This window comes from Hippoglossus hippoglossus, chromosome 14, assembly GCF_009819705.1.
Source record: "Hippoglossus hippoglossus isolate fHipHip1 chromosome 14, fHipHip1.pri, whole genome shotgun sequence".
NCBI classification, from domain to species: Eukaryota; Metazoa; Chordata; class Actinopteri; order Pleuronectiformes; family Pleuronectidae; genus Hippoglossus; species Hippoglossus hippoglossus.
Genome location: NC_047164.1, coordinates 2874230 through 2901366, shown reverse-complemented (window position 1 = coordinate 2901366; position 27137 = coordinate 2874230). Strand labels below are relative to the sequence as shown.

The window sequence follows — 27137 nt, the reverse complement described above, 5'->3', positions numbered from 1 at the left end:
AACAGAGACGAATGGAGATGACAGAGGGATGATACACGAGGGCAGAGGAGCAGGACCGCTGCGGGTCACGCTGGACGTTTATACGCTATAATTAAACACCTGAAAGCCTTCACATTCTTACAGAGGGAACTTTTTCTAATTACTTTTAATGTTGAATTTCCTAAAGACACAATATGACAATGCTTTATTGGTTTGGAGGTGAGAGGCCTCGTCCTCAACCTTCACCTCCTCGGGGAGAACGTGCTGCAGGTGCGTCACAGAGCAGAAGCCCTGCAGCTGGAGGGAGTCACACGTTCTGCTCAAGGACACTTCAGGAAGGAGGAGGTTTGAATCTGGAAACTCACACAAACTACTGTCTCTTTATATTGTCTGTGTTCAGAATGTGAAACCTGAAATAATTCTTTGCTAAAATTATGGCTTTGAATATTGATATGATTCACAGTTCGATACAGATTAACTTCAAAATACTAATTTCACAAAATTCATAATCTCGTAATATCAATATGAAAATATGTTGTTTTTATAATGTTGCTATTAATTAATTTGAACCCTGTCTCTTCTATTGCTTTCAGTTTTTTTATAGATTTTATTGTTTTAACATCAAATTGTCTTAATATGTTTTGTTTTTTAAACCATCAATTTCATGTAAAACACATTAAGATGCATTCTATTCTATGACAAGTGGATTTTTCTGTATTTTTTCTTTACATAAAATGTACAACATATCGTTACAGTGGCAGGACCATGTTGTTCCATTTGTTTTATAGGCTTGCGTCGTTGTGTGCTTCAATAATCCACAAATAAATCTCATCCTCTTCAAACATTTGATGATTTGTTGCTTATTCAACAACGACAACTTGAATGTTCTTTGTACTCGGACAAAAAAGTCCAGAGACATTAATCACAGATGATTTTGAACATTTCACAGACATAATCATGAATCAACAAATTAACTGGTTATTAAAGTTCGTTAGTTCCAAAGGGAGGAGAATTACCGAAGCCTGAACATAATGTACCGTCACATACAGTTTTACACACAACCCAGATTCACACTATAAGCGGACATGTATGCACGGATGCACACACATTGCGAAACAGATGCATCCATACATTTATAATGTCCGTGGAGAATATGCATGTACCTGCCTTCATGTGTGCAAACAAACTCATGTCGGTGCATTAATCTTCTGCAGTATCTGCAAATATTACATCTCCCATGCATTAAAAATGAATGCGCCCACGCTCCCAACAATGTTCTGGATGTGGAAACCTATGAAAACATAGAATAATCTTTATTGGTTCATGTATACTGTCTATTTTAGTGGATGTTATTCGTCCCCATGCTTGAATTCATATATTAAACCTATTTATTTCATTTGCTGCCAATGTTAAGACACACAACAAGAAATAAGGGATAGATTAAAGAATAACAAAGGTAAATAAATAGGAAGGAGAAATTATGGTTATCGTGGTATTGGGACATTAAACTCTGGTATTGATTCCAATATTCATAAAGTACAGGATGGTCGGACCAGATCTATATCTTTTTTACATTTATAATCTATTTACTGTAGCTGCAGCCTCCATATAGATCAATCAATAGTCCAATCAATAATGAAAACCATGTTGAAAGTGACTGAAAGTTGCAGGAAGGATTTTTCTGTCAAGAAATTAATATTTCTGTTTCGTAAAACGCTAAAAAACCAACGTGGAATCAAGATCTTTTGTGAGTTGACATGATCTGATTTCCTTTTCATGTGTTTCCCAAAGAGGGATCCAATCAGCGGTGAACAATCGGAAACGGCAGCCGTCCTCTGTGACTTTATCTGGACGTGATATCACGTTGTCCACCGGCAGAATACTAAAAACCAAACGGCAAAAAGAAAACAAAGTCACTGCATTCCCAGTTATCCTGCGTCTGGTTATTTGACCACAGAGACTTGGCCCCACTTCTGCTTGATGGAGACAAACGACTCGTCCATGGAGACGCAGATTATTGATCCCAGCGTCTCATTTTCATGAAATACTAGACGGAGATGAATTATTTACATATCTGGCTTCTTGTTTGTCTGCTCGGTGCCATCAAGACAACTCACTAATAACCGGACCGGGATGTGATAATCAGTTTGTGTTGCCTCAGATTCATCCTCACGGACTCGGGAGAAAAAAACGTTTTAAAATTCTGCATGAAACTTTAAATGGTAATAATATCCCATCAGAGCGTTTCCACAGGCCGACTCCCCTGGACAGACTCATTGGAAGTATTACCTAAATCACATTTCCTCTCCACCGCCGCATCTACATTCAGGGCTGAAAAGTTTTCCGGCTCTTGAAACATCTCCCAAGATTGTTCCATTTATTCCTGTGACAGATAAAAAAAAAAGTCTGAAGTCCCACTGAGTCGTTTCCATTTGCTGCACTAACATGCGCCCGGTGCACGGAGCGCTCATCCGTGAGTCGTGAAAGCAGCCGACTTCCAGCTGCAGCCGCCGTCTCGCCTCGTCAGTCGGAGGAGGAGGATCAGACCGGATCTGGATTTTAATGTGTTCACCGTTATTCTTGCTTTTCTGCTCATGATATTTAACAGGTGATTAAAGAAAAACTCTGCAGTCTTATAATTATTCCATATTAAGAAATGCAGGGTGTATTGTCGCACACCGCTGACTAATCATCTGAAATCATTTTAAATGGAAGGAGGTGAGGTTTATGGCCTGTACTGCAACCAGCCACCAGGGGGCGATCAAGAGGATTTGGCTTCACTTTTGGGAAGCTGTCATTTCATCCATCTTTATCCATCTATTGTATAACTCAAAAAGATGTGTTCAATATTCTATACAACTCTTGGTTCATATTACTAATTAATAAAGTTCTAATTAAAGTTCACTTTATGCACATATTGCACTTTTATATTAATTTGCTTCTCATCACTCCTTCGGGGGTAATTCAGGGTTTATCATGCAGATTGAACTGGAGCCGGGGATTGAACCACCGACATTCTGGTTAGAGGACGATCCGCTCTACCTTCCCTACCACCGACGGAAGGAAGAAAGGCAAAAATAAGACCGGTAGACAAGTAGGTTTATCATCACATTATTTCATAATGAAGAGATGGATGAGTTTTTACCTTCTTCTTCCATAAATTAGTTATATTTTGTTGCTGTTGTCAGAACTTTTCATTAATTCATTGCGATCGGGATTTAAAGAGGATTTCAGGAGATATGACAAAATAATGCTCATGAACTAGATCAACTTCTCTGTCTTTAAAGTCCACTTGCTGACTTTGAAATGGCTTTGATCTGCATCACATGGTCTTCATCAGTGAACGAAGCTGGTTTTCACTGTCCTCATGGGACCTGACGTGCTCATGTACACCCCCTGACTCTGAGAGGAGGTGAGGTCGGTTGTACTGAGGGAGTTTGTTCTCATGACCGTGTGATATCAGCTACGATACAGACCTAAAACATATGAGACAGCTTTTTCCTTTTGCTCACGTCTGCTACAAACCCTCTCGACCCTCTTTGTCTGAAACCAACACTAAAGAAGGTTGCAGCTTTTTATTGTCTTCTTTCATCAAATCCTGCACGTTAGAGAAAACACGGTAATTATCTGTTACGGCTCCGTCAACGGGAGATGAAACAGAAATATGTAACGTTTAAGAAATCATCCCGATGACGCGTGCTCCCTTTGATGTAAGTGGAAAAAGAGGAAATGTTAAAAAAACAACCTCAGACGAACGAGGTGACCTAGTTGCTACTTGATTACTGGAGCCTGTAAAAACAATGATCACCCCCGACGATAATTACACCTCATTGTCGGGCAGAACCATTTCCAGTGCATTTCGCGGTGAGGAAGTAACCCCGATGAGTAATTCTGTGTATTTATATTCATTAGCCTCACTCACCGGCAGCTTTTTAAAAGCCGCTACATATTCATCATCATCTTTTGAAAGGGCCTGCGTATTGTGCAGAAGCCATGTTTTTAATCAGCCGGCCCCTTTTCACAGACTGCGGGTTCATTTTGGCGCCGCAAATGAGACGCGATGAGGCACTTACCCGTGGGAGCGCCGCGTGAATCCGGCTCCTCATTGAACAGTGTTAACGCTGATTAATCAAAGGGCATCGCAAATGCACGAGCAGAAAGGAGCGATAACACACAGCCCAAATTCTCAGGGTCTCCACGAGCCCGGCTGCTGCTGCTGCTGCTGCTCAGGGAAACAAGTGGAGAGGCGGCGTGAGGCACTTGAGCCGAGACAGAGCTGTTACCTACTCAGTCCACACAGATGCCTTCTGCCACGGCAACACCTATTACACTGTGAGGTGCCGCTGGTCAACACATTCCAGATGCCGCACGTTCACTTCGCTTTGCTCCACAGCTTCCAATGACAACCACATTACTGAATCCGCGGCGGTGAATTTCTGGCCTGATTAAAATACCTGTTTTGCAATTATGGTTTACAGGAGACTGGAGTTGCAGATGTGAAAAGCTGCAAAGGCAGAGACTTTAATATCAAAGCATATCTCTGAAGTATTAAAAAACATACTTGAACCCCTGTCCTCTACCTATGTAAAATATAAGTAGAGAGAATATATAAGTACGCAACATATGCATATGTTATAGGGTGGTTCAGGAGTTTTCTCTGGGGGAGAGGAGCTCCCTCTACCACCGACTCTTTAACTACCGACTAGATGAAAGTCACAGTAAGAAAAACATCACGTTTCCCTAAAGAGAAACTGACACTGGACCGACCGACCAATTTGTCCCAAACTTAACATGTTCAACAGAGGTTCTGTGAAAGTAAAAACCTCGTGTGACACTGAATTTAGCAAACAGATCATTAAAATCCTTCTCGACACTGTTTTGTCTGACCTTTGTTCCAATTACAGCTTCCCTGTCTCTTCCTTTGCGGCCCGCTGTGTCTCGCTGTGTCTCGCTGTGTCTCGCTGTGTCTCTCTTTGTCTCGCTCTGTCTCTGCCTGTAGTCGCTCTGCGCTGGGCTCGGAGGCCGATGTCCTCATGACCCATTTATGACACTTGCTGCCAGAAATCATGTCAACTGCGGCGCCACACGCTGTAATTTAATCTAACTGGCTGCCGTTAATAAATAACGTATGAAAAGCAGGACTAAATCAAATTATAGCCTCCAAGTCTTTAATTTGTTCCCTTAATGGAGCTCTGGAAGATTATTTATTGAAAATATTTGAAGAGAACGTCGCCTCAAGCAGAGCAGTGACAAAACTGGACTTTTCTTTCCCCCCACAGTGTAATGAAACTCGCGGTGAGAATGCATTTTAAGACGTGAATGCATTTTACAATTTGATTTAAGTGTATAATAAACTCTACGTACTGTGCTGGATGAATACAAATATTTAAAGAGTTAAGGTTCGTGCATGTTGAGAAATAGCAGAGTTGCGACTCCTGACACATGACGTCGACGTGTTTAAAGATGTCACTGGTCGAGCAGCAGTGTAATATAAGAAGCTTGTTGTATCAGTTCAAACAGGAAAACTTTATTTACGTTCAAACTTCTAATCAAAACTTTGAAAGACTTTTATTGTCGTGCAAAACTATTCTGTATTTTTTGGCGCATGATATAAATGATAGAGAGAAAACTAAAGCAGCAATAAGTGTAAATTGCTCACATAATCCTGTAGATGTAAGTATATTGACGAGCTGACTATTGGGTGTTTATCCAATCAGAATCTGATCTCAATCAGCCAATCGTGTTGTTGCTGCCAAACTTTGAATGTGACCTCGTCAACAAATCAAGTCCAGTCTCCGTGTCTATGTCCATTCATCCTCAATATTCTCTCCTCGATCCAACCAATCAGCGTGTAGATCCGAGGGGGGGGGCGGGGGGGGGCACATAATTCAAAGGACTGTGTGACCGTCCATCCAGGCCGAGCTGAAATGAGCCGGTCTGATATATGTTGGATTTCCTGTTTAACCCCCCCCCCCCCCCCCCCCATTGCTCACTAACCTGTCAAGTGTTTCCAAAGTTATGTTTTTCGATCTCGAGTTTCCTCGGTGAGAACATTTTGCAACACGCTCTGCTTCAGGGCCTTTAATCTAACTCCTTCTTCCTAAAAAAAATAAATAAATAAAATGCCAATAACCACTTACAAATTTCCCTGGCACCGTAATGATTTCCCCGCAATAGACGGCGACTCTTGTGAGCGACAAACAGGGCTCCACCCTCGGATCAGAAGCAGCGATCTTATCAATCATCTGGAGCACTTTCATATCTCTGGTATTTATCTCCACTAGTAAACAGCTTTGAGGGTTTCTTTTTTTTCTTCCTGCACAGCTGGAGAACCGGAGCCGGGCTGAGTCTGCCAGGGACGGACTTTTTAATGGGGAGGCTCCGAAAATTAAGAAGAGGAGAGAGAGAGAGAGGAGCTGGGGAAATATGGCAGAGCAAATTACAAAATTTGAAACTGCAGCTGCTGGTTGGTGGCACGCGCAGATCTGATTTATTCCTTGTAGGTGAAAATGAGGAAAAGCAGCGCTGTGATAAATGTGGCTCCTGGAAAACGAGACGTGGTTAACAACGGCACGTCCCTGGTTATCGAGAGTTTCCTCACAAAGAAGAAGTCCCCCCCCGCCCCCCCCCCCCCCAAATACTCAAAGGACAACCAGCAGCGCTTTGTTCCAGCTGCTGTGTGACGAACAAACAACAGTATAAAGTTAAACTCTTCCAGAAGAGATGAGTAAGCCCGATAATTACAGCAGAGATCAAACCCCTAATGCTGAGGTAAGACATTATCCTGCTAAACACCGCAATTACACAACGTCTCTGTGATTCTTAAGACTAATTCTTTCTTTTACCGTTAGAGCCGGAACTTTCTTTACGGAGCCAGGCTCAAACCAAATGTTTGAGACACGTCGTCTCGGTGCACAACAAGTCAATGAAATGGAGTTTTAAAGGGTAAAGCCGCAATTATTCTACAGATGTCACACTGGTTCCTGCTAAAGTATAACATCTTTCAAAAAAAGGTCACAATTTTTATAGTTTTCTTTTATGTAGAAATGTGGCTGCAGCTGGGCGTCGTGGTTTTTTTGAAAAGGTTATGGAGGGGACCATTTGTTGGGGACTATTTTCAGCCGTGGCTGAATACAGAGCTTCACATTCAGCTGCAGGATGCATATGTGGGATTGAATACTGTGATTTGTGTGCATTGAAATGAAGGAGCACTGTGGCAATGTGGATAATTTTCTCGTTTGTAGGATTCAGTTATTATAGTTTTTATAACAATTCGAGATCTATAGAATTGACCAGAAGTTGTCTATGAATCATTTCGTCATGTTGCCAACTGATTTTCTATATTTTTTACAACATCATACAAGATGAATCCTCTTCTCCTCTCAGTCTCCGTCTTCTCAACGTGCAACCTGATGCTTTTTAAAGAGACTTTTTTTTTTACCCACAAAGCTGTAACCTTTCTTAATGGAGCTCTTCCAGCTCCGTCCACCATTTAAAACACCTCAATTCTGCTTGTTGTCTTTGTTGTAAAGGGTAAAGCTGCCACAGTTCTACAGTTGTTGCTACAGTAAAATCTTTAAAAAACAGGTCAGCATTTACTCATGGTTTATAGTTAAAAACATGTTTGCAGCTGCATACATTTAGAGAAGGTTACTCAGGGACTACTTTCAGCCGTGGATGCACATTCGAGGCTCGATCGTTATATAGATCATACTTGACTTTCAGCAGCAGGATGCATACGGGAGTGAATACTGTGATCTGTGTGCATTGTACCACCGGAGCACTGTAACATGTGGTTATCTTCCTATATGCATTTAAGCTTTGACTACACAATATTTATTTGTGAAGTCAAGTTATTGTAGTTTTTGGTCCTTTTGAGGAAACATAGAATTTAGCCCAAGTCGTCTCTGAGTCACAGCCTTGGATCAACAAACCATCAGACCCTGCAGATACAGTTTAATATATATATTCATATATATGTATAAAATCTCCTGCTCCTTCAAGTCTGCATTTAACAGCCGGTGCTTCGGCTTGTGCTTTGCCTCCAGTGAATATCTTCACGGGACCTCGGGGAGCAGAGAAGCAGAAAATGAAGTATCTTGTGACGCTCGGTGCCTGAACACGAGTATTATCTCTGAGTTTCTTCATCACATTCAAAGGTTTCCTGAGGAGGCTTCTCTCCTCTCCGATGGATCAACCTCCCGCTGGATGTTTTTCAGGAGATTTTCCTCTCTCACCTTCTCACAGCTCGGGTCCAAACTGTGATGAATCGCTGCAGCTCCTCTCGAACCAGGTTTAATTCTCACTTATCTCCTCCATCGCCGGACACATCAGCAAAAATAAATCACTGTAGATAATATCGTCATTCCTCAAATATAAAGAACAGTGCGATGGGATTTGAATCAGAGTTTTTCTCAGGATAATAAAAGGTCAAGGGGTTGTAAACCAGTATGGCTCCATATTCAGATTTACTTTTCTACTGAAAACATCTTATTACAGCTTTTCTACTTAAAATTAACTTTTTAAGAACGTTTAAAGTATTTTCTGAATATTAAGAGTTAAGTTTTTTAAAACCAGTCTGTGATGTTTTCATTTTATTAAAACAAATATTAAAAACATCCCTTCGAAATATTTGTAATGTTTCAAAAAATGTCATGAACAATGCAGACTTTTTATGCTGACTCAACAGGATTATTTTATATTACTTATGCTCATGCACATTAAAGCTGTGAAGGGGAAGCTCTTGATAATAATAATAATAAATTCTGTTTATTTGCCACTTTTTAAAGCATAAAACGCAGCTCAAGGTGCTTTAAGACTTTTACAGATACAGAAGCTTAATGTATTGACACAATAAAATATGTTAAAACAATAACTTTTATATTGTAAAAATAAAAGTTTTATTATTTAAAAGCAACCTTAACTTTTGTGTTGCTATTAAAGCCCATGTATTCTCTTTTATATGCTGTGATACTTTTTCTGTTACACTAATATGTGTCTAATTTTACAACGTGTATTTCTGGTTTTGTGTATTTTGTATTTTATTGTTTGTATATCTTATAAAGATGTAGTTTTAATATGAGCCATAGTTGTTTCTACAAGACTGTTTTGTAATTAAGGTTTTGAATTAAACTAAATTCAAAACCATCTGTCGTTAAATCGGAGTTTTCACATTTCAGGTTGGTTTGTGTTTATTTATATATAAGACTTCGCTTTAGCAAAATCACCACGTTTCAAAACCCCAGTATTTATTTTGATTGCAAAAGATATTACAGCCAACTAATAATTATAATCAAAAATAAGGACCACAGTGTAATAAACCAGATATATCTTTTAAATAAACATAAGAAGGGGAGAAATGGTCTGAACCATACAAATAGCGAGAAAGAATATGGAGAAGACTAATTCTTGATATTTTTTCAGTGCTTACAAGAGAAATCCTCCCACAACCGTCTCCCTCCACTCGAGGTGACAATCAGTAAATGATAACGACTCCATCTTGAGCTTCGCCAGCTCCACAACAGAATTATCCTTTTGATGAGACTTGATTTTTTTTTTTTTTTTACACACCCCCTCAATCTTCCTCATTTTCTGAGCTCCGCCGAATGTTTTCATCTGGGCACCGACGACCGGGACCTTCCTCCCCGCGTCTGCCAGCCCCCGGACAGATTGGACTTCTGGTATTTGGCGTTCACCGGTGCCGTGTGATGTGGTAAACAAACATTTGATTGCAGAGGGCAGAGGCGACAGCCCACGCAAAACACTGGCAGTGGCCCAATCGGGGGAGCGAGGCCCCCGGTGGACGGAGCCGGGGCTTCACGTTCGTACAGACGAAGGCAGAAAAGTAAATAAACAAGCAAAATGTCAGTGCTCGGCGTCTCGGAGGCATTAGCTGCACTCACTTTTGCATTTCAGCACAAACAGGCCTCTTCCCAACAGCTAAATCTGGCCAGCAAAGCCTCCCCCCCCCCCCGTGTGCAGGCAGAAGCTCCATTAGTTCCTCTGAGGCGGCACTTTACAGACAACTTCGCCACTTGTGCATCCTGCAGACACAACAAATTCCATTTCATGAAGATATGTATAATTCAAAATAAGTGCAGATTTTTTATTTGTCCTCGGCCAGTCGTGGATGCGGTGCTTTTATGTGTCCAGTGACATGTAGTTTATTTATTTACGCTCACGCCGCCGTGCGCCGTGTTTCAGCCTCAGCGCCGTTCTGCTGCTGCTGCGTTGTGTTTATTGGGGGGGGGGGGGGGTTTGTTTGGAAGCATAAAAAAAAAGTTCAGTGCTGGTTTTCAGAACTTCGCCGGAGCGTTCAATTGACCCGACGTGCAAAACAAACACTAAATCATTTCTCAACTGCCATAAAAACATGAGCGTGATGTAAACGGAGGACTGTAAACAACGTGGACGTCCACGGGAGAGAACCGCCTCCACTCGGCCGGTCGCTGAAGTTCACTGACTGTTCTGCTGCGTCTGAACGACTTTAAACATGAAGCCAAATGTGCTGAAGAGACACGTTCACATAGAAAACTGTGTTTTTATACATGTCTGCTTGTCTCCTTCTGTTCGGACTTTGTTAAAAGCACTAAATAATTTAAAAGTATTAATATATTTATTATTATAACATACTATTATTACTACAGTTCATGTTAAGTACCAGTGCGAATATACTATTAATGACTTATGACTATTATATGATGTTATACAATTGAATTAATGCTCAAAAACTGAATTATTTATTATAAACTTGAGTTGAGCCAGTTAGTTTAAATTATCAACATTTTCTTACTGACACAAGTTTCTGATGTTCTAGTTATTTAATCCCAAACGTGATATAAAAGTCTGATCGTCTTCTCATCACCACAGCTGTTAGCAAACACAACAGGGTCAGTAACACGTGCAATTGATTCTCCATGTTGTGTTCTACTGGGTCTTTTCTTCCGGGGGGGGGTCATTTGATCTGAGCCTGACGAATCAGCGAAGGGAGGTTGTGACCAAAAGACCTATTCATGCTCCTCCAGACTAAAACTCAATCCCAGAGTTTTCAAACTAACGAGTGTTTCCAAACGTCTCAGTTTAAGCGGCTCTCACGTGTGCACGTCGGGACATTTCCATAGCAACGATGATGCATTTTTTAATCCTACTAATGTGGATGAAGCCTGGATGTTGTCGATTTATTATTGAAGTGATCCCGGCAGCGATGACGACACAATTTAATACAGGAGGACCTGACTTGAAACCAGGTCTGAGCTGTGAGCAGTAATAAGTCATCTTCTCACATAGCACAGCACGTACCAAAGATACACAGCAGTAATACTACGCAGTAATACTACGATTTCATCAGGTGGTTTTACTTCGAGTTTGAGTTTTGGAGTTTCACATCACTGTTTGCAATGATGGAGAAAAACAGGAAGTAGCCAGCGTGTGAATGTTGAGCTGCCTGAGCAGAAAATGTGGGATGATTGAGGAGGGAACTACTTTCCTGGTCTGCCAGTGGAACATAGAAGAAAACATCTAGTGTGTGTGTGTGTGTGTGTGTGTGTGTGTGTGTGTGTGTGTGTGTGTGTGTGTGTGTGTGTGTGTGTTTGTGTGTGTGTTTGTGTGTGGCTGCAGGGGGCTTGTCAGAATTCTAGGGGGTCGGCGCCCCCGCCTGCTCTCTGCTGGATCCGGGCGTGTACTGGTGCACACATTTTTATTTATTTTTTACTCCACAGCTTCTTTGGTAAACAAAGAAAAGGTAAAATATTCACCGTGGCTCAATAGAAACCTGCAGAGTTGTGAATAGACACCGACGATGATCAGTAGAAAAAGCAGAAATGAGGCTAATTCCCTCGTCGGCCGTGACATTCTGACGCTTTGACAGAAAGAGAGAAAAGGCCGAGCAGGGACGCTGCTGTAACGTGAGGATGAAACAGAGACAAACCTGATGCCTTCTCCTTTAAAAAGGCTTTTTTTAGTTTTTCGCCTCTGCACAATTCCACCTTTTACTGTGTGTGCGTCTAATTCCAGCGCCTCATGGACTCGAGAGATAGAACAACATGCACACGCAGCTCGGCGGCGCCCGGGCCTCAGCAGAAAAAGAGAGGAGAACGGGCTCATGCAATGTGATCGTCATTATGGCCCCGAGACAAGAGAGGTGTCAGTGTCAATACGTGGGGGCTGCACAGCACTGTCAGCCCTGACGACTGGAGCAGCCACAGATGTTCACTTGGCCGAGCGACGCACAAGAGCTAATGCTCATTACGCGAGTCAGACGAGAGAACGCTCCTCTCACCGTAAACACAGCCAGGTCAGGCCATGCGAGAGGACTCAGCCAGCAGGGACATTATCAGCAGGCCCAGTAAATCAGCCATTTCTGACTGGAATAAAAAAACAGGCAGCACGCTGCACATCCAAGCAGCCGGGCTTGGATGTGCAGCGCCGTGTGGCCCAGAAGTTCAGAATCCAGCCTGATCTGACGATTCACTGGAGGAGAAAAGAGGAGCATGGACGCAGGACGAGCATTTAGTTGTTTTGATGAGCTGCGTGGAAACGTAACTACAGCGGCTCGTGGAGTACGGCTCCGTTTAGACGTGTGCACTTTTGTTTTTATGCAGCGACGGAAGCAGGGGACACAAAAAACCAGAGAAACGCATTTGTGTTTTCAGGCTACGCAAATATTTGCATCGGCGGAGAGGATCTCGCTCGGCGAAGTGAGTCTAGTGATGTCTGCTGCTACGGAAAAGATCTAGACGTTATAATTACAGTGTACAGGAGACGGCTTTGGAGAGGCTCAGCGTGTCCCTTTTAAGTTTAAGGATCTTAGGAGTTTAAATCTCAGCCGTGTTCCTACTTGCTTCGCCTGGATTCCTGCTGCTCAGTGCGAAACACAATTGCAGGTCTTGAAAACAGAGGCTGTTTGTTGCTGCAGCCGCAGATGAAAGGGTTGTTTTTTATTTCCCCCAACTTGTGATGTGCAATTTGTGTGCGTCTGTGGTTCAGGGAGAGGTAGAGAGGGTCGGCCACTCACCAGAGGGGTCGGCGGTTTGATCCCCGGCACCTGCAGTCTGCATTCTAAAGTGTCCTTGAGCAAGATACAGAACACCAAATAACCATAACCCCCGACCTGACCCCCTGACACTGTATAAATGCTGCGTGATAGAAAAAGTGTGAAAGCTACGACTGGAAAATTACTAAACAAAGTAAGTAACATTTTGACCTAAAATAGTCCTACTTAGCAACGTTAAGTGAAAATAAACATCCTGGATCTGCACCTTTGTCCACATTTGTGCCAGTGTTCCATCCATTGCTTCACTTTTCAAGACACATTTACTTTTAAACGCTTTGAACAGTAAGATGTTGTTCTGTGATGGAGGGGAACATATGTTTGATGACACCACCGTCGCCACGCCACCATCATAAACCAGCTGATCGCCAACAAGCGGCCGTGAGCTGTGTGTGGTCGGACGTTCAGGTGGGATGTGAACTTCCTGTCTGTCGCGCTCCGGCTGTCGAGACGTTAAACACGTTAGACCTAAACCCCTGATTCATTTCACCCTGGAGGGACGAGTCGGAGAAAAACATCCGAACTGCACATTTAATTAAACCCTTTAATTCTATTGATGTTCTCAATGTGTTTTTAAGTTGCTTCTACAGTGGTGACCTAACTGCATTAGTGCTGGGGCTGCAGCTCATCAGTGTTCAGGTATCTGTCGATTCTTTTTTTTGTATTTTTAGGCTTCTACTCTCTGACCGAGAATCCAAAACCCAAAGATAGTATTTTTAATGGTGTAGAAATCTTTAAAAAAAAAAGTTAAATCACGTTTCAAACCCAGGTTTTTTCGCTGCAAGTTGTAAGTTCAGGACAAAATAAACCCTGACGACACCTGAAGCGTCGCTTTGTCACAAAACTGCCTTTGTGTTTCCACAGCCTGGACAACCCCCCCCCCCCATGTCAACAACCTGATCCTCATGTGGAAATACACCACAGGACGTTTCTCTGTGAGGCTGCAGATAACATCAAAGCTCATCTTCACATTTACGTGCGTCATCCGAGACGCTACTGTACGTGGGTTTGAAACCTAAAGCCACACGCACGCACCCACACACTCACACGCACACACACACTGAAGACTAATGAAGTGATCAGCACTCACAGACCTCACTGTGGATGACATCAGTGGACTGTGGTGAAAAGGCGTCTTTCATACATATTTTATGAGCCTCTCCACATTTCCTGCATCTACATCGTCTAATGTACAGATGAATATAAAGACCATTAATAAAACAACATATATTTCACCTACTACTGTAAAGAAAAAGGAAATTTCCTCCCTCTTCCCGTGTGTCCCAATAACAAGCCGAGTCTGGAGTGAACAGATGTTGAACACAGATCCTGACACATGCTTTGAAAACACTACCTCCTTTTTCTCTCTCACACACACACACACACACACACACACACACACACACACACACACACACACACACACACACACACACACACACACACACACACACACACACACACACACACACACACACACACACACACACACACACACACACACACACACACACACACAGAAGCATGTAGGCATTGGGAGGGCATCCTTTCTGAGGACAATTATTCTAAGTAGTCTTCCCATCAGCCAGCGCCATGAGCAGGAGACCCTTGGGTGAGCCAGAACCTTTCTGAGGAGGCAATTGGGAAATGGCCACTGTCCAATTTATTTGATAAGGCGAGCGGAGCTCAGACCTGCCAACAGATGCAGAGGGGGGGGGGGAGAAATCTGAGGCCGTGCTGCGACCTATTCGCGGACATTTCCCTGAGTTCAAATCCCTCTGCATACAGTGTGATTATAATAATATTTCCTCTGACTTCAGGTTAGATATCCAGAGTTCAGGGGGCACTGAGCGACTGTTAGCTCAGAGTACAACGCACCGACTCGGAGATCAAGCACAGAAACGTACGGGGCCGCTGCCGCTCGGCGGAGCGTGAGATCGCGGGGCTGCAGCTCGTGAGCAGCAGTGATTACAATACAGTGAAAGTGGGCAACTGAGCTTCCCTTCAAGGTACCGACAAAAGGAGATTAAATTCACAGATCCTCTGGAGCAGGAGGGGTGGGGGGGGGGGGTGGGGGGGGGGGGTGGGGGGCGGTGGCGTCACTGCTGCTGATGTTCTCAACTTTTCCCCTGAGGAACTTCTATTTCATATTGGACAGCTCCAAGTAAAACTAGCTCTCTCTGGAGATTCTCACCCACACAGACGCCGGTATAAAAGAAATGCCATCCGTCTCTGGGGACACACACATACACACACACAGACACAGACACACACACACACACACACACTCAGTTACGGGAATGATGCCTTCCCAATAAATAAATAAACCTTCACAAAAGGAGTGGCCTGCAGTGTTCTGTCACGTGAAGCTTTGAAGTGATCGCACCGAGCACGGATTTAACATGTGTTGAGAAACAAAGTTTTCAAATGCATAACGTGGGGGGAGGGGGGGCCACATGGGGTGCCATGTTCACTTTGTGCTGTGACGAATGAGACAAAAGGTGCAGATACACTTGTCAAAAGATAATGTTCAGGATTCAGGTTGTAAATTATCAAACAACAATGCAGAATATGATTTCTGCAAAGGGAGGATTTGTAATTTTGTGTCTTTAACCTGAACAGTTCCATCAATTATCTATAAATCGTCTTTTCTTTAAGGTCCAACGAGCCAAAGGTGAAGTTCAACCTGGACAGATCTTCAGAATATCGCAGGAAAAGGACAAACAACCATTCACACTCAACATTCACACCTATGGTTATTTTACTGGAGGTCCTATAAAGCAAAGAAGCTGCTGATTGAGGCCCCGCAGCCACCAGGGGGCCCCACAGGTGAAAAGTCATTCACTGAATTAGAGATATTAATGTCATGATTGCTACTGAGACGTGTTTTAAAACAAGGGGAGGTTCCCCTTAACCCATCCTGCCCCGGGCCCCCAGGTGTACAGGGCCGACTCTAGACTCAGGACAGTGGGAGACAGTCGAACTATCCAGAGGAAACTCCACGTAGATTCCAACCAGGAACATTCTCCCTCAGAAAATCTACAAAGTTCATTGACAAAACTGTTATTTGTGTGGCCCAGATAATAATCATCATATTCCTCAATAGTGAAAATAATAATCATTACATGCAGCCTTGACTCACATCCCTTCAGAAAGACAGTTCTGCCTTTTAGATGAGCCACCGGCCGTGATCTTCAGATTGCTTTTCACAGCATGACAGGAAAAGGAAAGCAATCTTAAAAAGCCACCATTTCAGAAATTTTGGGAAATTGGTTCCATCAAAAAGACACGGCAGCAAAAAAGCTCAATGAACGACGGCTCCACACCAGATGTTTCAGTTTTCAACAGACGCACATTACCCCATCAAAATAAATCCAAACGTGATATTATTCACTGAGAGGAAAACACATGCATCTGTCCAAATCAGAATAAATCATCCATGTGAGGGAATTTCAACACTGCATCGCTACCTTTAAATAACCAAATATTCAGGACCCTCTTCAAATTGAGCTGATGCTTTCCAGGAGAACCCCCCCCCCACCCTCCTCCATTCACTGACATTCAACAGTGAAGAGAATCACACATTAAAAGTTTGCAATCCCTGACACTTACGGGTTTTAAAGTCACGCTCAAGGACGTCCAGCGCCGCGAGTTAACTACATTGTAATTCTGTCCAACTTCAGCCGTTCTAAAAATGTGAAATGTCTCATAAACGGACGGCGTTTGGAGAAGATTTTTGCACATATTCCGCCCACAAGTGGACAGCGTTCTCAAGGAGAGGGACAAACGGTGTCCTCGAGCGTCCTCGACTGTAAAGGTCACGTGTTATCGGGACTATCAGTCTGGTCCCGATGCGCCGCTAACAAGAGTCCACGCCGGTTGCTGCCGTGCACAGGAGGAGAACAGACGGGCTCCTGTGATGCAGCAGCCGAGGACGCAAACAAACCCGAGAAACAAAAAGGCGTCACCAGATTGGGGATCGGGGCCTTTTTCAAGTTGCGTCTTTGTGTCGTGTCAGAGAAACAAAAGCGAACCGAGCTCGAGGAACCATGACAGATCCTGAACGGACCTGCGGCTCAATCCTCAAATAACTAACCCTCACCCAGGAAGAAGCTTCCATCTGGGACGCACGCAGCAGCACGGCTGTCTTCTGCCTCCTGCAATCGATTTTCAAAACAGTTTGGATAATCTGAGGCAAACAGAACCCCCCCCCCCGACACAGCGCTGGCGGCAGCACCTCGAACGATGTCAATTATCCTGCGAACAAATGACAGCGGCACACTTGAGAGCAGCCCCGAGCTATCTGACATCCCCTTACCTTGCTAATCTACCTCTTTCAAATGCAAATCCACCCTTTTATTTCCCAAAGGAAAAGGAATCCCACCGCGAACCCCTACTGTAAATCAAACTGAGAGAGAGAGACACACATCCCTCAAGAAAAGAAGTATGAATATACAATATTCAGTAGCTGATAATCTGCCCCCCCCCCCCGATGGAGGGACTCCACCCGACGTCTCTGAGATGAGCCCTGAGCTCGGAGATGAAGAAGGGGGGGGGGGGGAAACGTCTCTCCCTATGGAATCTAAAATGAAACGGGAGACACCCTGACGTGTTATTTCAAGAGAGATGACATTTCAAAGAAAGCAGATGCCATTAAGAAGCGGTGCAGACTGGCAGGTAGACCGGTTCTCTCCTGGCTGAGGAAACGTCTGCTGATTCCTTTTAAAGCCGTGTGAAGTCGTACACTCACTTCCACCCCCAGCGTCCCACAGACCACGCAGACACCACATAAAGGTTTTTTTTTGCAGTTTCTCAGTGGAAAAAGCTCCTCATGTCCTCCACGCCCTTGACTTCTACTTCACCGGTTTATCCAGTCCCAGGCTCGGACTCTCTGCGATTCCTTTCTCTCCGTTATATACCTTCAAGGAATAACGACATTCCTCACCCTGAACTCCTGCCTCCATGTTTCTGAACCGAAAGGTGACATGTTTTTATTTCTTATGACCATACGACTCCAGGAGAGTCCATGAAGTGTAGATATAATCCTTTGTAATACGCAGGCAGCCACGTGGAAAGATTCCCAGGTGTATTTGTTATTCAGCTTCACAACAAACCGGTGTCTGACCTTGACGGAAATTCCACAGGTTGGTTTTTTTCTTTGACTTCCTTTCTCGTGGTCAAAACGACGAGTCACAGGTCCTGAGATGCTCCGGATCGGGCATTTCAATCAGGTCGGCTGTTTATTCGGGTGAATGTCTAAAAGGAGCACAACAATTTCGGTTGGGGGGGGGGGGATTGATTGAGGTAAACGCGAGGTGGATGAAAACTACCCCGAGGCCTTTTTAGAGGGATGATTCAAAAGACCTGCGAAAATCAAAAGGAAAGAAAAGAGAGACATAAACCAAACAAGCGACGGCGTGAGCCAGCTTTTCATCCCGAACTTACACCTCGTACATGCTTGATGTGCTGCTCCTGCACACCATCAGTAAACAGGCAGCGCATCCCTGCTGTCTCAACCATCCTCACTCCTTTTCATCGGCTAATGTGCGATCTTTAAAATGAAGTAAGATGCGGTCAGGGCACATCTGCCTCCACCGCAGGCTCTGCTTGTTTTTCAGTGGGAAAAACGCGCATGTGCCCTTTTAGCGTTCGAGCAAACGGACGCGTGTCAGCACCAGCGAGAAACGGTTGCTAACGGCTGAGCGAGATTTTTCACAAAACATTCCACATTATTAAAGATGCTGCGAACAACATTTGACTTGTGTGGCACCTCTGGTTGGCAGCGGAACGTGGATGAGAAGAGAGACGTACAGAGAGATAACAGGACTGAAATCAAGCTTTTTTAAAACTGCAACAGCAGAAACAAAACGTGCTCTTATTGAACCATATCTGGCTCCAGGAGGGACTTAGAACTTTACCCTTTGAAAAGTCACGTTTTAAAAGATAACGTCCAAAATGCAAACTGAAGTAAAAGGTACACGAAGATGTAATTTTCATGTTATTCATATGTGCAGGCTGTGATTCTCAGGTAGGAACTGTAAACTATTCTTTCACTGGTGCTATAACTTTAAACTTTTGTTTTCTTGAAGTCGTTGCAGAGGCTTTTATAAGCAAACTGATTACAGCCACACTCCAAAGACCCAGTAAAATGAGTTAATATCAAAACGCTGCGTTGTGTTTGAATGCACCCAAACAGTTTCCTAATCACATGAATGGAAATTACCTTCCTTAATTACACCGTATTGTTTACTCGGACCAAAAAGGATTTAATGCTACAGACTTCTATAAATTGGATAATAAAGTTGAAGGAGCAACAATGTGCACTCGCTGCAGAAAGTAAATATGTAAATATAACACACAGTCATATTACTAAGTACTTGGAGAAAGTACCTTTTCGCTCGGAGACGTCTCATTGAAAAGGTTCAGCAACAACCCATAACTTTTAACGTGTAAGGTCAACGGGGACGAGGCGGCTGCCACATTGCACAACACAGGCCTGAGTTCCTGGGGACATCTTATTAAAATGCAAATAGTTTGAATGTTTATAGCTGTCTCTAACAAATGGCGTCATACCTTTTCCTCTCCTGTGCATTAGGTCAATAAGGATCAAATGATCTACACGCTGCTCGGTCTTTGAATTTGAGCTCTTATCAGCTGTTTTCAGACATGACCCTCGAATTGTCTCGTCCTTCTAAGTTGATGTCTTTCGTCTGCGTCTTCTACGTGTTTGGCTTTTCGTTTACATCCTGAGATATTTGTTTTCTTCCAGTTTCACGTCTGTTGTCCGAGTTTTCCCGACATTTTTTCCCGGTCAGTTTACTCGGGGGGGCTACCAGGAGAAAGTTGTGGATAAAGTCCAGAGCAACTGACTCGGACTTGTTTTTCACAAATACAGCCCCTCGGGAACATTTCAGGAAAATGTGCAGACTTCAGTGCAGGTCTGAAAACAGCTTCACACAAGTAGCTGCTCAGCAGAAACACTCCAGAAACTGGCCTGCATGCAGTTCTGCTGAAGCAGGTGAGTGTCGCTGCCTTGCTCTAGGGCACTTCAGTTCCTCCAACCTCCAATGTGTCTGCATTATATTTCACCTTGGATCCACTAGTCTGCACTGCATTAACAGCAGTGCTATATTCCCTGTATTTAGGAGGTAACACCCTAAAAGCTTATAGAAGAACAAGGGTAATATTCACAAGATAAAATATAACTGTATTAATCTAAAAGGGATTTTTTTTTTAGTGGCCAAGAAGCTTCTGAATACATTGAAAAATTATCAATAAATAAAGTGCAAATACATTAAACAATAACGTAAAATCTTTTAAGTGCAAAAATTAAATGATGACACAACGTCTTTAGGTGTTAAACTAAGCAAATGAGAATTATCTCTGCTTCTGTTCCACAATGTGACCGTAAAAAAGACGAGTGTTCACGAAAATTAAATCTCCATTTTCCTCACGCCCGCAGCTCCTGCTTCCCTTCGCCGATACATCACTCCCCGCCCGTTGCCTTTATTAGCCCCGGGCTCTCTCTTTTGTCTCTGCTGAAGACTCTTAAACGCTGGAAGTGGCTTCTCCATTGGCCTTTTGCCCCGTCCACCTTCTGGCGTTGTGAAAACCTGATAAATGCGGCTCAGTTTGCAGTAAAAGAACAGCGCAGTTTTCCTTAGTGCCACAAATCATTCTCTCTTTATGTCTCTCTCTCTCTCGCTCTCTCTCTCTCTCTCTCTCTAAAAGCAATCCGGCCGACTTCCCAGCAAAACCTGACCCGATGGCACACGAGTGTTAGCTGAAGGCGGCGGCTGGCAATCTAGCCGGGGATAATCGTGTGTGTGTGTTTACAATAATTACACAAATGTCTCAGGAAAGGATTTATTGATTTTAAAATCCTTCAAGTAGCACAAAGTACCAGTATTTCTTCCTAAAGCAATCTGTGCATCACGGCTCTTCCATATGGACGCCTCCTCTCCGAGCTCCCACTCGATCTGGGTGTTCCATCTCGTTATCTCATAACTGACTGAAATAATTCTCTGGCTGCTGTTGACGCGGGGGATGAGGGGGCTGCTCCCCCGTGGCAGTTAGGGCTGATGAAAATGGTTTGATTTTGTGCAGTTTACATAACTCCTCCACACGTCTGCGTGTGCGCCACGTCGTCTCCCTGCCCTTTCACCAAAGAGCAGAAACAATGATGCCAGATTAGTTTCAAGACGATATAAAATGTCAGGTTGGGAATCAATGAAATATCAGCCTCCCCTCTCTGCATACTGAATAATGCCACGCGTTGGAGGACAGGACATTGAGGAGCGGATTATTTCTGGCACGTCTTTGATACCTGCAGGAATCCAGGTGATGTGGCAACTCCACGCAAAAGACACCTCATTTTTTCCGTTAATACCTTTAGAAGTAAAATATTAACTCTGGAAAACGTCCTGAGGTTTGGGGTTTGGACATTTTCCGTTTCGTCTGTCACATGCGAAGAAGCAGCAGGAGACATGACGTGTGAATTCCACTGAGGAGATCACGTGTTTTACTTCAGAGCTCATCCACACAAACATCAGCCCTTAAAGCCAAAAGCTCCCAAATCTCGTCTTCTGTCCAACCTCTTTTACGTGTTTTTGGTCTTTTTCCTTCTGAGACATTGCTTTTCTTCCAGTTTCACGTCCGTCATGTGTTAGAAACATCATCAACACGACTCTCTGGACTTTGATTTCTCACATTTTACTTGACTGCAGGAAAAGTTTTATAAAAATGTCCAGAGTAAAACATTCCGTGCAGCGTGTGAAGGTGATCTGCTGCATCTCGTACATATCTGTTGTTCACACACTATCTGCTGCAGAGCTGCTACGTGAGCTTTCTCGTGCGTCGACTGGATTTCCTTGAATAAAAGTTGGTCTATGTACTCGACTACAAGCCAGAATGAATTGATTCAGCCGAAAAGAAATGCTTCTACTTTGAAACAGGTACAAGAAGTGGGGAAATATTAATGTTTTTGAAATATCCGGCAGATAGATATTGAAACTGTCTATTCTGCTGTGAGCCCCGTGCAGAGAAAACAGGCGAGACCCTGATGCATGGTAGTGTGGCCGCTCTGACCTGACAACATGGCCGCCAAAATGAAAAGCAAATCGTTCCACAACCTTCACTGCATCCCTCCACTGCACATCCCATTCCAACATGCAACAGCGCTTAATTAAACCTTCACTGTAAACAGCCAGAGGCTCCTCGGTGCAATCGGCACACGCTCGTGCCACTTAGTGCACGGCACCAGCCACTCACGTGCACTCCGAGTTAAATGTGACTGGAAATGGCGTCTTCTATTTGCTCCCTGTGCTCGAACCGGACGACGCTTCTACCACATTAATGTTTCATACGAAGCTCCGTGAAATGTGAGGCCCATCTTTCTGAAAAAAGGACATAAAGCAGAGCAACAGCTGCAGAAATGTGTTGGAGGCTATTTCCTGCTCCGTGACTCGGAAGCCACCTGTAGATGAGACGCTCTGCTCGCAGGGAGAGAGCCGACCAAATAAATGAAATAAATATAATTAAACAGCAGAGTGGGAGGAGGTATTTTTTCTATTTTGGGTTCCGTGCGATGAAGGCTGTGTTTTAGCTAATCTCTAAACTCCGAGTGAACTCTCCTGTTGTCATCCAATTTAGCAGGAAGAATTACATCAGTGTGCTTTTTAAAGAAATAAAAGGTTTATAATGAAAATGAAAATGAAAATTCCGCCGCTTCCTCAAGGCAGCGAGATTCTTCTCGTGTTACAGATAAATGAATAAAGAATCTGAGAGTCGACAGATAAGAAAATGTATTAAAAAGAACAACTGACAGATGCACTGAGAATAAAGATGTGGCTTTAAAGAGGACACTGACCCGAGCAGAAAACCTGTCACTGCCGCAACAGAGACAGGAATCGATTTCCAAGGTTGTTCTTAGGCTTCGACGTTTTCATTCACACATGCATCAACTCTGCTGATGGTCCGCCGGAGTTTTAGTTTGAAAACTCTGTCTGGACGCGGAGAAACTGAGACGTTTGGACGCGATGACGCAGATAATCAATTACAATCGTTACTGAGCCTGTTGTGCTCTTAAATTCTGCATTTAACTCATGTGTAGGAGACGAGATGTTATTTGAGCATTTCCTGTTTACACCAGCACGTGCATGACCAACGTACGTGAGCGGTGGCGTGGTCCTCAGGTGTGTTAGAGATCATTTTATTTTGAAAAAGCCCGTTTTCAAACAATAACCTAGTCGTATGGATGCAGCCTAAGTTTAAAAGCACAGCGGAAAAACTATATTGTATCCTTACGACAGTTTATTCTTTTACCATTAATACGACCTTCAGTCATTGTGCTACGTATACATCGAAGGGCCGTCACATAAAGCCCACTTAGGTGAACCGAACAGGAAAAGGAAGGGAAGTGAATAATCTCAGGTCACACGGAGCGTGTAATCATCACAGACTGTTTTCACCTCTTCACGCCTGCCTCTAATACTCGCCGACCTGTCCTCATGGCAACCCCACCTTAATGTACGTCCCCCCCGGGCTTTAAATTACTGCGCTCCAGTTCCCTCCAGTCTCCGTCCCTCCGCCCGCTTTGTCCCCTTCTCGTTCGCCCGCTCTTCCCTTTATGTCTCATCACCCGGCCACTCTAATTGCCTTGCTTTGCCAAATGAGCCGACCGATTGTGCCTCCAGTTAAAAGGCTGATGAGGAGTCTGCCCCTGTCCGGCCCCTGCGACTCGCCGGGCTTGGAGAGCTAAATAAAGAGGGGCGAGATGAATGAAGCTCGCCGCCGCCGCCGAGCTCCGCCTGCGACAGGCGGCGTGCAATCAGATCTCAGCGTCTCACGGGAATCGGGCTCCTGAAGTCGCAGCTTTGCTTTCCTCGAACCACGTGTCAGAGTCGTTTTCACGAATCGGCTGATGTGCCAGTGTCAGTGACACCTGAGGAAAAAGGAAACTAATTTTCCATCTGCTTTGCACACAAGTCAAAAGATATACAATAAGTTCAACCGTCTCATCGAGTGTTGGAAACTTTGCTGAAGGGTGAACAGTAAAAACTTGGCACTGTGTTCACGGCTCCGAGCTGAGACGCGTCGTGAGATAAACAACGCTGCCACTTTCCAGGCCCGAGATTTGTTCGATTCTTAAAATACTGAAGTCGTGAAGTTGACATTTCACACATGCAGATCCGTTTGCCAGGAAGTAATAATAAAAACGCGGAGCTCGATACAGGATGTGTATTCACGGCTGCTTTAATGTCACAGAGCTGTTTGCTGTCGCGGCGGCAGAATGAAAAAAAAGTAAACATGTGCATCACGCTGTCGGAAAAGTCGTCTCCACTTTTACCGCCGAGCGTCTGAGGACTTGGCCGCCGCTGCTGTCGTCTGTTTTCCATCCTGACAGTTAATCATCATGGAAGGTTGAGTGAGGAGCGAGTGTTTGTAGCCACCGAGAAAAAAAACCTGCATCTTTTCACTCTGTATTTTTTGAGGTTGCCGCTTTGAGCTCCGAGCTGAAAACCTCTGAACTTTATCAGTGACGGCGTCGGTGTCGTTACTGTCTCACCTCAGCCAGGACGGGACTCATCGTCCTCCTAACCAATAAAATGGAGGAGCTCTTTCTTCTTCATGAGGTCTGTCTCTCCCCGAGTTTTTACGATATGCTATCACAACAAAAAGGAGAAAAAAGCCCATTTGTGGGAGCAGATCGAGCAGAAACCCAACGCTGCTGGTGAGCGTCGTGCTTTTATTTGTTTTTAGCTGTGTCATCAACACAACTTTCTGCTCGACGGTTGTTAGATTGAGCGGCAACAAGCTCAGCCATGCAAAGTACGAGGGCAGGCGTTCTGCAGCTGGTGCAAAAGCAAACGGTCGATGCCAGTGAGTCGTTCAGCGACAGACATGTTGTGGAGATGTTTTTTTTTTTTTTTGGGATGAAGCGCTCCGCAGCATCCTGCCAGAGAAAAACTGTCTTTGGACACACACGCCCTTCAGCAGCCAACACAATGATTGTTGCTTTGACGAGTCCGGAGGTGCTCAGTCAAAGGATGTGTGACGTTCGGCTTCCAATCAGGGCTCCTCGCTCTCTAACGCTACTTTCAGACATGCACTGAACTCACAACCTCCTGAGATCATCTGGGGGGGGCGGCAGGTGAGAACACAAATCACAGAGTCTGGAAACTTTTCATGCCTGCTCCCTCGTAAACTTTCTGGGAAAGACACCAAAGACAGCGTCCAACATGTCTCCTTTGGAAAGACGACATTGTGTTTGATGTAAGTACACAAGTTGACAAAATATATAACAGATCTATATGTTTTTAGACATTTTAATGAAGAGTTGTGACATGTTGTGTCCATAATGATTCACGTTGAACATATGAAGAATGTGTGCATATTGATAATCGATGCAAATCCTCAATAACAAGCTGCAGAGGCCAAAATATTTAGATTTTCAGTTCCTAAAAGTGTTTTTGTCTATCTGCTTTAAACGTGCATTGGTGTCTGTTTCAGGTTTGGTGTGTGTGTGAGTCTGCAGCTGCCAAACTGGTGCATATTTTTATGGTCCATTTTACACACACACACACACAGACACACACAGACACACACACAGACACACACACACACACAGACACACACTGCAGCTGGAGCCGTGTTGTTTACCCACTTCACCCTGCAGAGGTGTCCTCCTTTATGGAGTCATGCTGGTGGCGGCCCTAAAGCTCCAGAGTAGCTGCTGCGCAGGTGGCTACAGAGCACATCTTTTTAAGATGAGTCTATAAAAAAAGAAGTGGATACCTCAAGAGCATGTTTGACCAACTTACACGGAGAGAGGAGCGCTTCGCCTCTGAGTTCACATCAGTCGAAGACAAACACGGGTTTTGTTTGGATTCTTATCCAACTCTCAAGTGAAGGTTTAGCCGTTCCTCCTGCATTGATCTGGAAACGCTGCACTAATAAAAGAGATGTTCTGCAGAGATCTGACACACTCGGCTGTCTGTTCATACACTTCCAACATGATGAGCCTCTGGAGCCGCTGAGAGTCCAAACAGAAACACACCGTGTGAACTCCTGCAGCAGCGTTTCATTCAGTGGCTCTGCGGCCTGTGATGAGTGACAACAACTCCACCAGCAGCAGGATGAAGATGTGCACACGACCCTGCAGCCGCTCGTCTTAAATAACAGGCTCAGAGGAACCACCTGCAGGGGCGGGCGAGGACAACAGGAAGCTTTAAAACAGAAAAACCCACTGTCTCCCCTTGTGGTTATAAGAGGAGTAGCTCTCCTGTATCGACGCCAAACACACAGAGTTGAAAATTGATATTGATCTTTCCATCCAAGCGCGGTCGAGGCGCCAGAGTCTGTTCTTTAAAAAACAAAAAAAAAAAGGAAGAATACAGCGGCTTCACTTGCTTTTCCCAATAAAGCTTCATTTAACATTGCAGTTGTGTAAGTGACGTGTGCAGCGGACACGTGACGGCGATGTGTTGCTGAGCTGGTTATCAGAGTTAAACACCACTGTGGGTGATATGTGCATCCTCGTGCTTCCTCTGTGTGTGTCTCTGTGTGTGTGTGTGTGTGTGTGTACAGTTTGCAGAGTAAATTATGCAAAGTAAAGTGTTTCTACAACCTCATGCTTGGCTTTCACAGCGAGACAACAAGGGCTAAGTCATTATTCATGTCCCGCGGTCTCTTCTCCGACAGAATTAATGCGAGTGTGCAGGAATGTTGCTGCTAAAGGACGTGATTCGTCAGCACCGCGCCGCCGTCGAATGAACTTGGGAGTGTGTTTCTACGCCGCGGGAGAGCGGAGAGGAGACGATTACGGGACAGATTAGACGAGAGGAGACGAGGTATAGAGGAGTGGAGGGGGGTGGTGGTGGTGGGGGGGGGGGGGGGGGGGGGGGGGGGGGGGGTGATGGAGGTGAAGAACGGTGGAACGAAACTGATCTGGTGAAATTGAGACAGGTGAAGAGCGATGAGCGGAGAGATGTTCCATCAAAAAAAGCCCCTCTCAGATGTGGAGAGTCTGGACGAGTGTGAGCAATTTGAGCTGACAGATGTGAAAGATACTTTCCAGAGAAACACTTTCCAGAGTTTCCCTCTAGATTCA

At 44.3% G+C, this 27137-nt stretch overlaps 1 protein-coding gene across 2 annotated transcripts in view; it reads right to left on the bottom strand.

Annotated features, from left to right (window-relative positions):
* The window catches only part of tmem132e (transmembrane protein 132E), a 335088-nt gene that overhangs the window by 57000 nt on the left and 250951 nt on the right, over nt 1-27137 (bottom strand). The window lies entirely within an intron of this gene.